This window comes from Lygodium microphyllum, chromosome 2 (assembly GCF_053477565.2).
Source record: "Lygodium microphyllum isolate KBCC chromosome 2, Lygodium_microphyllum_v1.1.10, whole genome shotgun sequence".
NCBI lineage: Eukaryota > Viridiplantae > Streptophyta > Polypodiopsida > Schizaeales > Lygodiaceae > Lygodium > Lygodium microphyllum.
In genome coordinates, this window is record NC_141136.1 from 24,647,425 (window position 1) to 24,657,694 (window position 10,270).

At 38.0% G+C, this 10,270-nt stretch overlaps 1 long non-coding RNA gene across 16 annotated transcripts; it reads left to right on the forward strand.

Moving 5' to 3' along the window:
- Nucleotides 1-7,546: 7,546 nt before the first annotated feature.
- LOC148039547 (uncharacterized) lies at nt 7,547-9,522 on the forward strand. 16 transcript variants are annotated; one of them, XR_015692959.1, is made up of 4 exons: nt 7,567-8,415; nt 8,727-8,778; nt 8,876-8,948; nt 9,054-9,522. It is a non-coding gene; the product is annotated as an uncharacterized LOC148039547 (long non-coding RNA). The 16 variants fall into 16 exon arrangements; XR_015692960.1 differs by having other exon boundaries at nt 7,547-7,695; nt 8,876-9,522; XR_015692958.1 differs by having other exon boundaries at nt 7,566-8,343; nt 8,876-9,522.
- The last annotated feature ends 748 nt before the right edge of the window (nt 9,523-10,270 follow it).

The following is a 10,270-nucleotide window of genomic DNA, read 5'->3' on the forward strand; positions in this document are numbered from 1 at the left end:
TTGACCACCCCATATACCCCACCCCAGAATGGTATTATTGAGTGCATGAATAGGATGATTCAAGAGGAAGTCTGTATTGTGCTTAGCCAAGCAAGCTTATTGTAGCACCTTTGGGCCGAGGTAATTACCACTACCGTGCACTTGATAAATCGATCCCCATGCATTGCTCTTGACTATCACGTTAAGAGAAGGTATGGTTTGGCAAACCTCCATCATATACTCATTTGCGTATCTTCGGATATGAGGTTTTCTAATGTTTTCCAAGGACAAAGCACAATAAGCTAGAACCTAAGTCCATGAAATACATATTTCTTAGTTATGAGGATGCAAGTGAGATGGGCTATTGCCTATGGGATCCATGGGCTCGAAAGGTTATCCACATCCATGATGTTGTTTTCCACGAGGAGACAATGTAGAAGCATCCTGAGTAGGTTGTTGAGGTATATAGGGTGATATTTCAAAAGGGGCCTCCTATTACCATATAGCCAGTTAGACATCCTACAATAGTTGATGTTCCAATGGCCCAGGACCATGATGTTAGATAGGATGTATAGGCCCCATAGCCAGTTTTGTGGTGGTCTACTAGAGATAGATATCAACTTGGATCAATTTGTGCCCTCTATGGATTGTGTTATGGTGACAAATGCTGATGAGCTTCTTACCTATGATGAGTCCATGCACATAGGTGATAGTCACTCTTGGGAGAGGGCCATGTCGTTAGAGTACAACTCACTACTGAAAAATCCTATGTGGGATTTGGTTTCTTTGCCTAGAGGAAAATGTGCTTTGCTATGCAAGTGGGTATACAAAATGAAGAATACCCCTAGATGCTCCAAGCTAACCTATAAGGCCAAAGTGGTTGCTAAGGGTTTTAAGTAGGAGCATGGTGTTGACTTCAATGAGGTCTTCTCTCTTATAATCAAGACGACTATCCTATGCTTGGTTTTGCCTTTAGTTTCCCTAGCTCAATCTAGACCTCTATCAGATGGATATCAAGAGAGCTTTCTTACACCGGGACTTGTGTGATGAGATTTATATATAGTAGCCTAAGAGCTTTAAGAAAAAACGTAGGGAACACCTTGTGTGTAAGTTGAGAAATAGCCTTTATAGCCTTAAGTAAGAACCTAGGGAATGACACCACAAGTTTGATGCCTTCATGCACTCATAGGGATATACCCATAGTGATATGGATTCGTGTTTATACATGAAGAAGGCCCGTAATGGCAACCTTGTGATTTTGGTACTCTCTGTGGGTGATATGCTGATTGTTGGAAGTACTCATAATGAGTTGGATGCCTTGAAAGTTAGCTCAAGAAGAGCTTTGAGATGAAGGACAAGGGATATGCCTCATGTGTTCTTGGGATATGCATTATGCACAATCTCTCTAAGGGGCTCCTTTCCTTGTCGAAGAAGGAGTACATCCAGAAGGTTCTTGAGCAGTTTCCTATGCATGATGTTAAGCTTATTAGTTGTCCTTTACCTTCTCATGTGAAGGTTACTAAGATTGATTATTTGTAGTCTAATGAGCAGAATGCCAAGATGGCTAAGATCCCTTATGCATTCTTTGAGTAGGTTAATTTGATGTATACCATGATAGCCACTTGTCCTGACATAGCATTTGTATTGGGAGTTGTGGCATGCTATATGGCTACACCTGACATGTAGGATTGGGATGCCGTGAAGGGTATCATGAGGTACCTTAAGGACATTGTACATATGTGCATATATTATAGTGGCGAGGATACAAGAGTCGTAGAGTACACTAACTTTGATTATGTAGGACATACAAATAGTAAGAAGTCCACCTTTGGCTATGTCTTCACCTTTGCTGGAGATGTTGTTTCTTAGATGTCCAGGGTGTAGAAATGCATGGCTCTTTCCACTATAGAGGTAGAGCATATGGCAGCCACTAAGGCTTGCAAGAAGGCTCTCTAGTTAGGTTGTTTGGCAGCAGACCTTGGTATTACTAATATGGTCCTATCCTGCATTTGGATTTTATGGGTGCCATCCAGTTGGCCAAGAATCCAATCTTCCATGTAAAGACAAAGCACACTGAGGTGCATTACCACTTTATCAAAGAGGTCATTGAGGGCAAGTTCATTATGCTTCTCAAAATCTCAATTCATGACCAAAATCCTGCAAATTTGCTCAATAAAAGTCTCTCAGCAAAGCGTTTTGCCTTCTTTAGGAAGTTGATGGGTGTTGGATGAAATGATATCTTTCCTCATCCTATTGTACTTTATGTACAATTGTCCTTTGTTATTTTTTTCTTGTTCTCTCCTCACTAAGGGCACATTTGCCTTTAAGTGGGAGGTTGTTGGAGGTAAAGGCACCTGTGCCTAACTACCCATGTATTCATTACATTGGTAGTATATGCACACCTATATACTATAGGTGGTGGGCGCCCATCATTGTCACTTCATTCTTTATTCTTTCAATGACATTTGAATAGGGGAAGACCGGTCATACATTGTGACTGTTGGAGTTCCCACATATAGTGTCTCTCTCTCTCTTACTCTCTTGCTCCATTCATCATAGCTCTTGCTTCTACTCCTGTGCTTCCACTCAGGCTCTACCTTTCATTTAGCTTTGTAAGTCATGCCTTCTCAAGAAAATCAAATTATTTTTCACCCTTTCTATTTTGTACCAAAATAGATTAGGATTCTCTTTTCCAAGTATATTTCTATTATTCCTCCTGTTACTTTATGGTATGAAAAGTGTATTCTCACTTGCTCTTTCTTTTTTGCATATTTAGCTTAATACACTTCCAATATCAAATTGAGATACTATAAAATCACAGAGTGACTAATTTTTTGAGACAAATGTATTGCATACGTAGTTTCACTTGGTTTTAGCATTAAATATCCCACTTTAAATTTTTTTATTTTCTCATATGTTATGCATGCATGTTAGTTTTTATTACTTAGGCCTACATTTAACAATGTATAAATGTGCAAATGTACTAACAATTTGCATTTTCAATGAAAACATGTGTTTGATACCTCTTGTAAACTAATTTAGTTGTTTGAAAATTTCATGTTGTTTTATTCATAGTAGTTGTGTGAGGGGTCACTACAAAGAATGAAATTAATTTTGATGAAACCTTTTCAATAGTGGCGAAGATGTCTACTCTTCATGCATTAGTTTCTGAAAGGGATGTAGAGCTTGTTCAAATGGATGTTAAGGCTACATTATTTGGATGGAGATCTTTATGAGGACATATATACAATACTAGACGGTTATGTGGTACTGCACATAGAACACATTATATGTGAACTCTAGAAAAGTCTATATGGTTTCAAGCAAGTCCCTAGAAATGGTATAATAAGTGTAATATGTTCGCGAACTCTGAAGAATACAAATGTAGCAAGAGGAGCATTGCCTATACATGAAGAAAGTACTTGATGGCAATATTCTTATTTTGACCCTATGCTTAGATTATGTGCTAATTATTGGGAAAGAACATTTATGATATGGATGCCTTGAGATAGAAATTACGAGAAATTTGATATAATATTTATCAAGTGATGCTAATCACAATCTTAGTATTAAGATACTTCAAGATAGAGTAAAAAAACTCATTTCTTAATCTTCAAAAGACTACGCAAATAAGGAGAAGTCCAACAAGAAAGTTTTCTAAGTAAGCATTTGAGCATGCTTTTTTTGGCAACCCCTTTATTTCACACACACACACACACACACACACGCACGCACGCACGCACGCACGCACGCATGCATGCACGCGTATGCACGCACGCGCACACGCACACACACACACGCACATGCACGCGCACACGCACACACACACGCACATGCACACGCACACACACGCGCGCGCACACACACACACGCACGTGTATTTATGTGTGTATGTACATATGTGTAATGTCAATATATATAAAAGTTACAATATTATAATAGGCATTAGTATTATATTTTATAGATGTTACAATATTATATGTAGATATTAAAAATATATCACATTAGTCTATATAGCGTTTATTATAACATAAATATATGTAATGTTAATAATGTGCATAATGGGCATTAATAATAATTAATATTAATACATAAGGTTAGACAATGTAATATATCATTATATAATTTCTATAATGTAATATAAATAAATAAATGTAATGTTAATCATATGCATAATAAAAATTTATAATAATTAATATTAATACATAATGTTAAATAATGTAATATATAGTTATATAATTTTTATAATATAATATAGCATAACATAATCCTTAGTGCATAAGAATAACACAATATATAATGTATAATATTATAATATATAACGTAATCCATATTGCATAATAATAATGAAATATATAATATTATATTGAGATTTTAAAAATCATACAATAATAATACATTATACGTTTTAGAGAGAGAGATCAATGTAAAAAGGTTGAGATTGGCATTGATCATTTCAGGTTTGCTCATGCATTTGAGAATTGTAATGAACTGTACAGATCCCAAGGTTGAATCTGTGGAAGCCCTCTTTACTTTTCAAATTTCAGGCATAGTCCAAATCCTCAATAGCCGATCTTTGTCTTTTAATTCTCAGGGCATTATGATGCACTACGATACATATGTTTATATTACACACATTGTGATACATGTGCAGTTGTATATTTAAACATAACAAAGACATGATAAAGAACCTAGTAAACCAATCTATGTATTAATAAGAAATGAACTTTGTATACTTAGTTAAATAAATATAAAATTTTTCTAAAATATTTTAATTACATTTACATGTATGAATCTGACAAATAACAATGTATTAATTTTGTCATGTGTGCTTGTGTGTGTAATTTTTATAACATATGAGTTCTCAAGTCTTGAATTGATGTCAAGTAAGATGGAGTACCTTCTTGTCTAGATTTGATTTTGTTATAACACATCAACTTGGCAACTATCAAGGGAAACCAGATGCATTGTCTCGACCCTCCTATATTGCACATAAAAAAGGAGATGCAGTTCATGACCACTAGGATTTTGTTCTCTCGAAACCATGACAATTCTAACTTTTCATAATAACAAGCAAAGCTCCAAAAGGTCTAGCTGTTCTTCTATAAGTTAAGAATGAACTTTCCAAAGATTGCTTTGCCCACCGGAATATTAAGCAAAAAAATCATTAAAGGTATACAAGTGTTAAAGGTTTCCAAGAAGTTGAAGGCCTACTCGATTATCAAGGGCTGTTATATATATCACTTGGATTACTTCAAATATATATATTCCAAATAAGGCATGATCTTCCAACTATTGGACATTTTGGGATCAATAAAATAATAGATCTCGTCTCTCGAGACTATTGGTGACCTCAAATGTAGAAATTAGTCAAATAATTTGTATGTACATGTAATAGATGCAATAGAGCCAAATCCTTTACCATCGACCTCATTTGTTGCTTCACCCTTTTCTATTCCTAATCACCCTTGGTCATGTGTGTCAATAGACTTCATCATCGATCTACCTTCTTGCAAGGGGTTCGATTCCATCCTTGTGGTGGTTGATAGATTTACCAAGATGGCACACATTATCCCCATCTATAAGTGAAGGTATGGACTGACCTTTCTTTGAATATATCTAGTATTATCATTAGTTACCAAATGATATTGTTTTAGATAGAGGACCATGGTTTGTGTCATAATGCTAGTCATATGTCTACTTGGCAAACTCTATTCTTTGCCAACTATCAAAGATATCCTAAAGTGGACATTTATACGAGTCACTCAATAATGAATCTAGTACCTATGAATCTAACTAAACACTTATCAAAGATCTAGAAACAATTAATTTCACATATTCAATAAACTAGGAAAGATATTAAGACAATGCCAATCGATAATGGATGCATCATTTAATTTACAACATTAGAGATTTAGTTTGTCCTTTATGATAATATTTATGTTATTCTCGCCTTTTCCAGAGGCTAAATTATTAAAGACTTGGGCCATTTAAGATCATTGGCCAAGTGAATACGTTCACTTATTGTCTCTAGTTACCACAATCCATGAGAATTCAACCAATATACCATGTTTCACTCTTTGAACCTTGCCATAGATTCTCAATAAGGAAAATGAACTTACAATCAGCACCATTTGCAAATTTTTAACGTCACCCAAAGTTTGAAGTCAATATTATTTTTGATTCGAGAATCTCGCATGGAAGGCTTGAGTACCTTATTCATTGGAAGGGCTATGATGCTAGTGAGCAAAAATCGAAACCAACCTTGCACCTTCATCGAGCACTTGCTAAAGTAAAGGAGTTTCATCAACAATATCCATTGAAGCTAACAGTCTTACCAAGAAACCCCATTACTCCACATGGAACTCATTGCTAAAGAAGGGGATAATATCATCATGGACACTAAGAAACCTAGTATCTTTCCAAACCACATGCTTTCAGTTCTTGTCTTGTCTTATATTGTATCAGGATCCCGTATTCTATTAAGGATCTAGCCTTATTGTAAACACCATTGTAGTAGTCTTGTTGTAAATCCTTATCTTGTAATAAAGAATCAAGTTCTTCTTGTTCTTCCTCTTTGAGTTAATTCCTTGTAAGTTGCGAGCCGACAATCCTTGTCCTTGCCAAGTTCTTGTTTCCCTCATAAAGTGGTTTGCACATTGCTACAAGTCGATGTGCATTGGTGATGCATACAACAAAAGTGCAAAAGTGGGGTTTGGGTGGGGGGATGTGCGCGCGCGCGCGTGTGTGTGTGTTCAACTCTATGACCAAATTTCTCTCCCTAAAGGCACATTGGATTTTTTAAGTGGGAGGTTGTTGGGATTGAAGGTTGTTATGGCTACATGTATACAGACACTAACCATCATGCATCTAACTCATTAACACACAGTGCATCTAACTCATTAACACACTTATGTGTATTTTTTCCTATATAATGGAATAAGACTAGGGTCTATCATCTTTCCCCCCCCCTTCGGCATCTATTTGCAGGCTATCTTATGTTGTTCTTCAACAAAGATGATTAGCAGTAGACTTTGTACCTCCTTCTAGACATCATTGATGATACCCACTGGGAGTTCTTGGAACTCGCATAGTCACACTCTCCCCTATCCATTATTGGATGGTGTGGGGTCCACCATAGGTCCATTGTTGGTATATAAAATGCTTGTGTATAACTTGGAGTAGTAAACACACCTAAGGATTCGTTCTTGTGAGGGATGAAACCAACAAATGGTTTCAATTGTTTACAATGTTCCATGTTTTGCTTGTTATTCCCATTACATGAGTTTGTGCAACGCACTTGAAATCGATTGCAAAGTTGTTAATACAAAAGTTATGTGGTGTATTGTTGTTGAAAATAATTATGCACAGTTGCATGTGTGTGCACACGCAAACATTTGTGTGTGCGTGAGTGTGTGTGTACACACACACACACACACACACACACATTAAATACATGAGATAGTGACTCCTTCATGTAAGCACGTTGTAAAAATTGAAATCAGTTTGAATTTGGTGTCTTCTTTCAAACACGGCGTGAACGACCCTCAATCTATTCACATGCAAGTTGTGGGTGTGGTATTGCGAAGGGTTTGCTGAGTGTTGTATTGTATGAGGCTTTAAGGGTAAGAACTTAGGGTTAGGGTTGTGCGAGCAAGGGTAGAAACGGCTCTCCATCGTTGAAAGATCGTCTCACAGGCAGACAATACAAACTCTGTAAGTGCGATGAAGAAGTCCTCTTGAACCTTAAATCTGTCAATCCTCCGAGCCTTCAGCGCCATGAGGATTCTCGATCACACTTCTGAGTACACACGCACGCGCATTCTGTGTTCTGCTTCGAGTCGTAGATTCACGAGTTAGGCCTGCCTTGGCAAAGCTGGAGCTGTATGGTCATGATACGCTTTGAATGCTAGCAGGCGCATATCGAAGCCCCGTAGCTTAACCTCATGTCTCATTAGACTAACTGATTTTCATGGTGGTTCTTTGAAGAGGTGGAGCTCACATTTGCCGTCCCGTTCTTTGGAATTAGCAAGAAGCAGCTTCGCTGTTCTAGTTAATCTTTCCTGAACACTCTGTCGCTTGCGGTGATGACATGTGCTTCTCCGGAGAAGGATCCTTGATCCCTTCTGTGAGCGGGTTAATCCTCTAAGAAGTGCTGAGCAAGCTTCTGTTTTGGATGCATCTTTCTTGTGTGGTTGGTCGTGGAAATTAGGCAGTCGGGGATGACAACATTGGCCGATGAGCCCTGGCAGAAGATGCGCATTCTGAGGTCGTTTCTTTCGAGTCTCGGCCTTGGTCTGCTTTGGAGCCAAGATTAATGTGCCAATGCTAATCTGAGACCTGGTCAGATTTCTGGGCCTCAAGGTGCTGATCTATACGCCGATTTACTTCTTGCTCTCGCAATTTCTGCTTATTCGGTGAGGATGACGAGAAAAGGTAGAAATCAGTTATCCCTATCTGAAACTTTATGTGGACCTTGCTACGGTTCTGACTCGCCTTCTATTAGGAAAGGTTATTTTGGGGCAATTCCTGGGCGCTGACGCTCTGTCCGTTTGTCTTACAAAGTACTAGGTTCTTGCAGTTCGTTGGGTCTGGCTTTTGTAGGCGATGCATGAGTACGTGATGTTGTTTCTTGTGCGTGAATCGGTGTGGAGTATCTCGTGCGGTCTATCTGTTATAAGTCTATATAGCCTAGCAATAAATTGATGTACTTAGCTTGACACAGTTGTTGAATTGTTCTTGTTCAGGGGGCCTTGCTGAACTGCTAAGAGAAAAATCTTACTTGTCACGAGTCACATGGTATGTTTTTGAGTGTAACTTCGAGGCTGTCAGGTTGACTCTGTTTATGTGCCTTCTTTGAACGTAGGAGGTTTTCCCATACCCACTTTGCATGCAGGTGATCATAGGTTCGGAAAGGGTTCATAGCCTGCTAGTGCCTTATCACCGAAGTCCTTTTCGCTTAGATACATGTAATACGGGTCATCTATGCGATATAATTTATGTTGGCGAACAAGGCCATCGAACCACCGTAAATGCATATTCTCTTTCCTCCTTACCGTCCTGGTGTTTTGCAGTGCTAGCGTGACTGGTTCGTCAGGATTGTTACCACACGTTGCGATTGAGAACCTCCACTTATTCACGCATGTAGTAAGGTCCAGGACTTTCATATTCAATGCCTGTGATTAATACGTTGAGATTTTGCAGCAGTTTCCCTTAATCAGTCGATGCAAAAGCTTAGTAGTGATGGTAATGGTCGCCTCCATGATTGTTAATGCAGGCATAGAAATGATTAATGGTGTAGGCACAGAAGGATAGAGGAAGCTTGATAAACTGACTTCCCTAGACAAAAGGGACCCAATTACCTGAGCTGTTGCTCAATTCAGTGGCCACAACCACCTCACTCTGCTGGAGGGTTTCTGAGAATTTTTTCTTTGGTGCCATGGCTGTTGCACCAGCTTCTTGGACATATTACACCGCACGTTCAATCGCACGAGAGAGAGAGAGAGAGAGAGAGAGAGAGAGAGAGAGCGAGAGAGCGAGGGAGGGAGGGAGGGAGGGAGAGAGAGGGAGGTGTCATATTAACAGCCCTAGTTCCATCCCAACTTTAATTGGTTGTCCTCAGCTTCTTTGGGCTTAGATCCCTGCAGCTTAAAAGTTTACTATTTTTTATCAGAATATTCAATTTCTCAAGCAGTAATCATATGTAGAGAAAAAAGAAAAGGGGTTTGAGTACATTGTGCGCTTGCAATGTAAGCCCTGCGACAGGTCTGGCACATTCGTTGATTGTAATTGAAATGGGATGTTGGCTTTGAAAAATGAAGCTACCAGGCTTCATATTTCTCTTCAATCTCACCTACAGAGGCGATCGCGATTGAATACTAATTGTGTCTTCCCCATGCATGCTGAGATCTTGCAGCAATTTTCCTGCATTTAGTCTATGCAGAAGCCATTGTGGTGCTAATATTTTTGGGATGGAAAGAGCAGTCTTTTTAGCATCTTTGATTGTGCACACATCAATTTGCGTGTTCCAAAACAATTGTTTCAAAGGTGTTCATTACCCTTTCTTGAAGTATTGATCTCGTACTTCTTTCATAGATATTAATATGTTATTTGTATTATAAATTAATATGAACAAATCATCGTTTTTAGTTTTAATATAAAAGTAATAAATAGTCTTCTTTCTCTTGTAGCCATAAATTAATATGAACAAATTATCATTTTTAGTTTTAATATAAAAGTAATAAATGGTCTTCTTTCTCTTGTAGCCATACCCCTTGAGGCATGTTTTAAC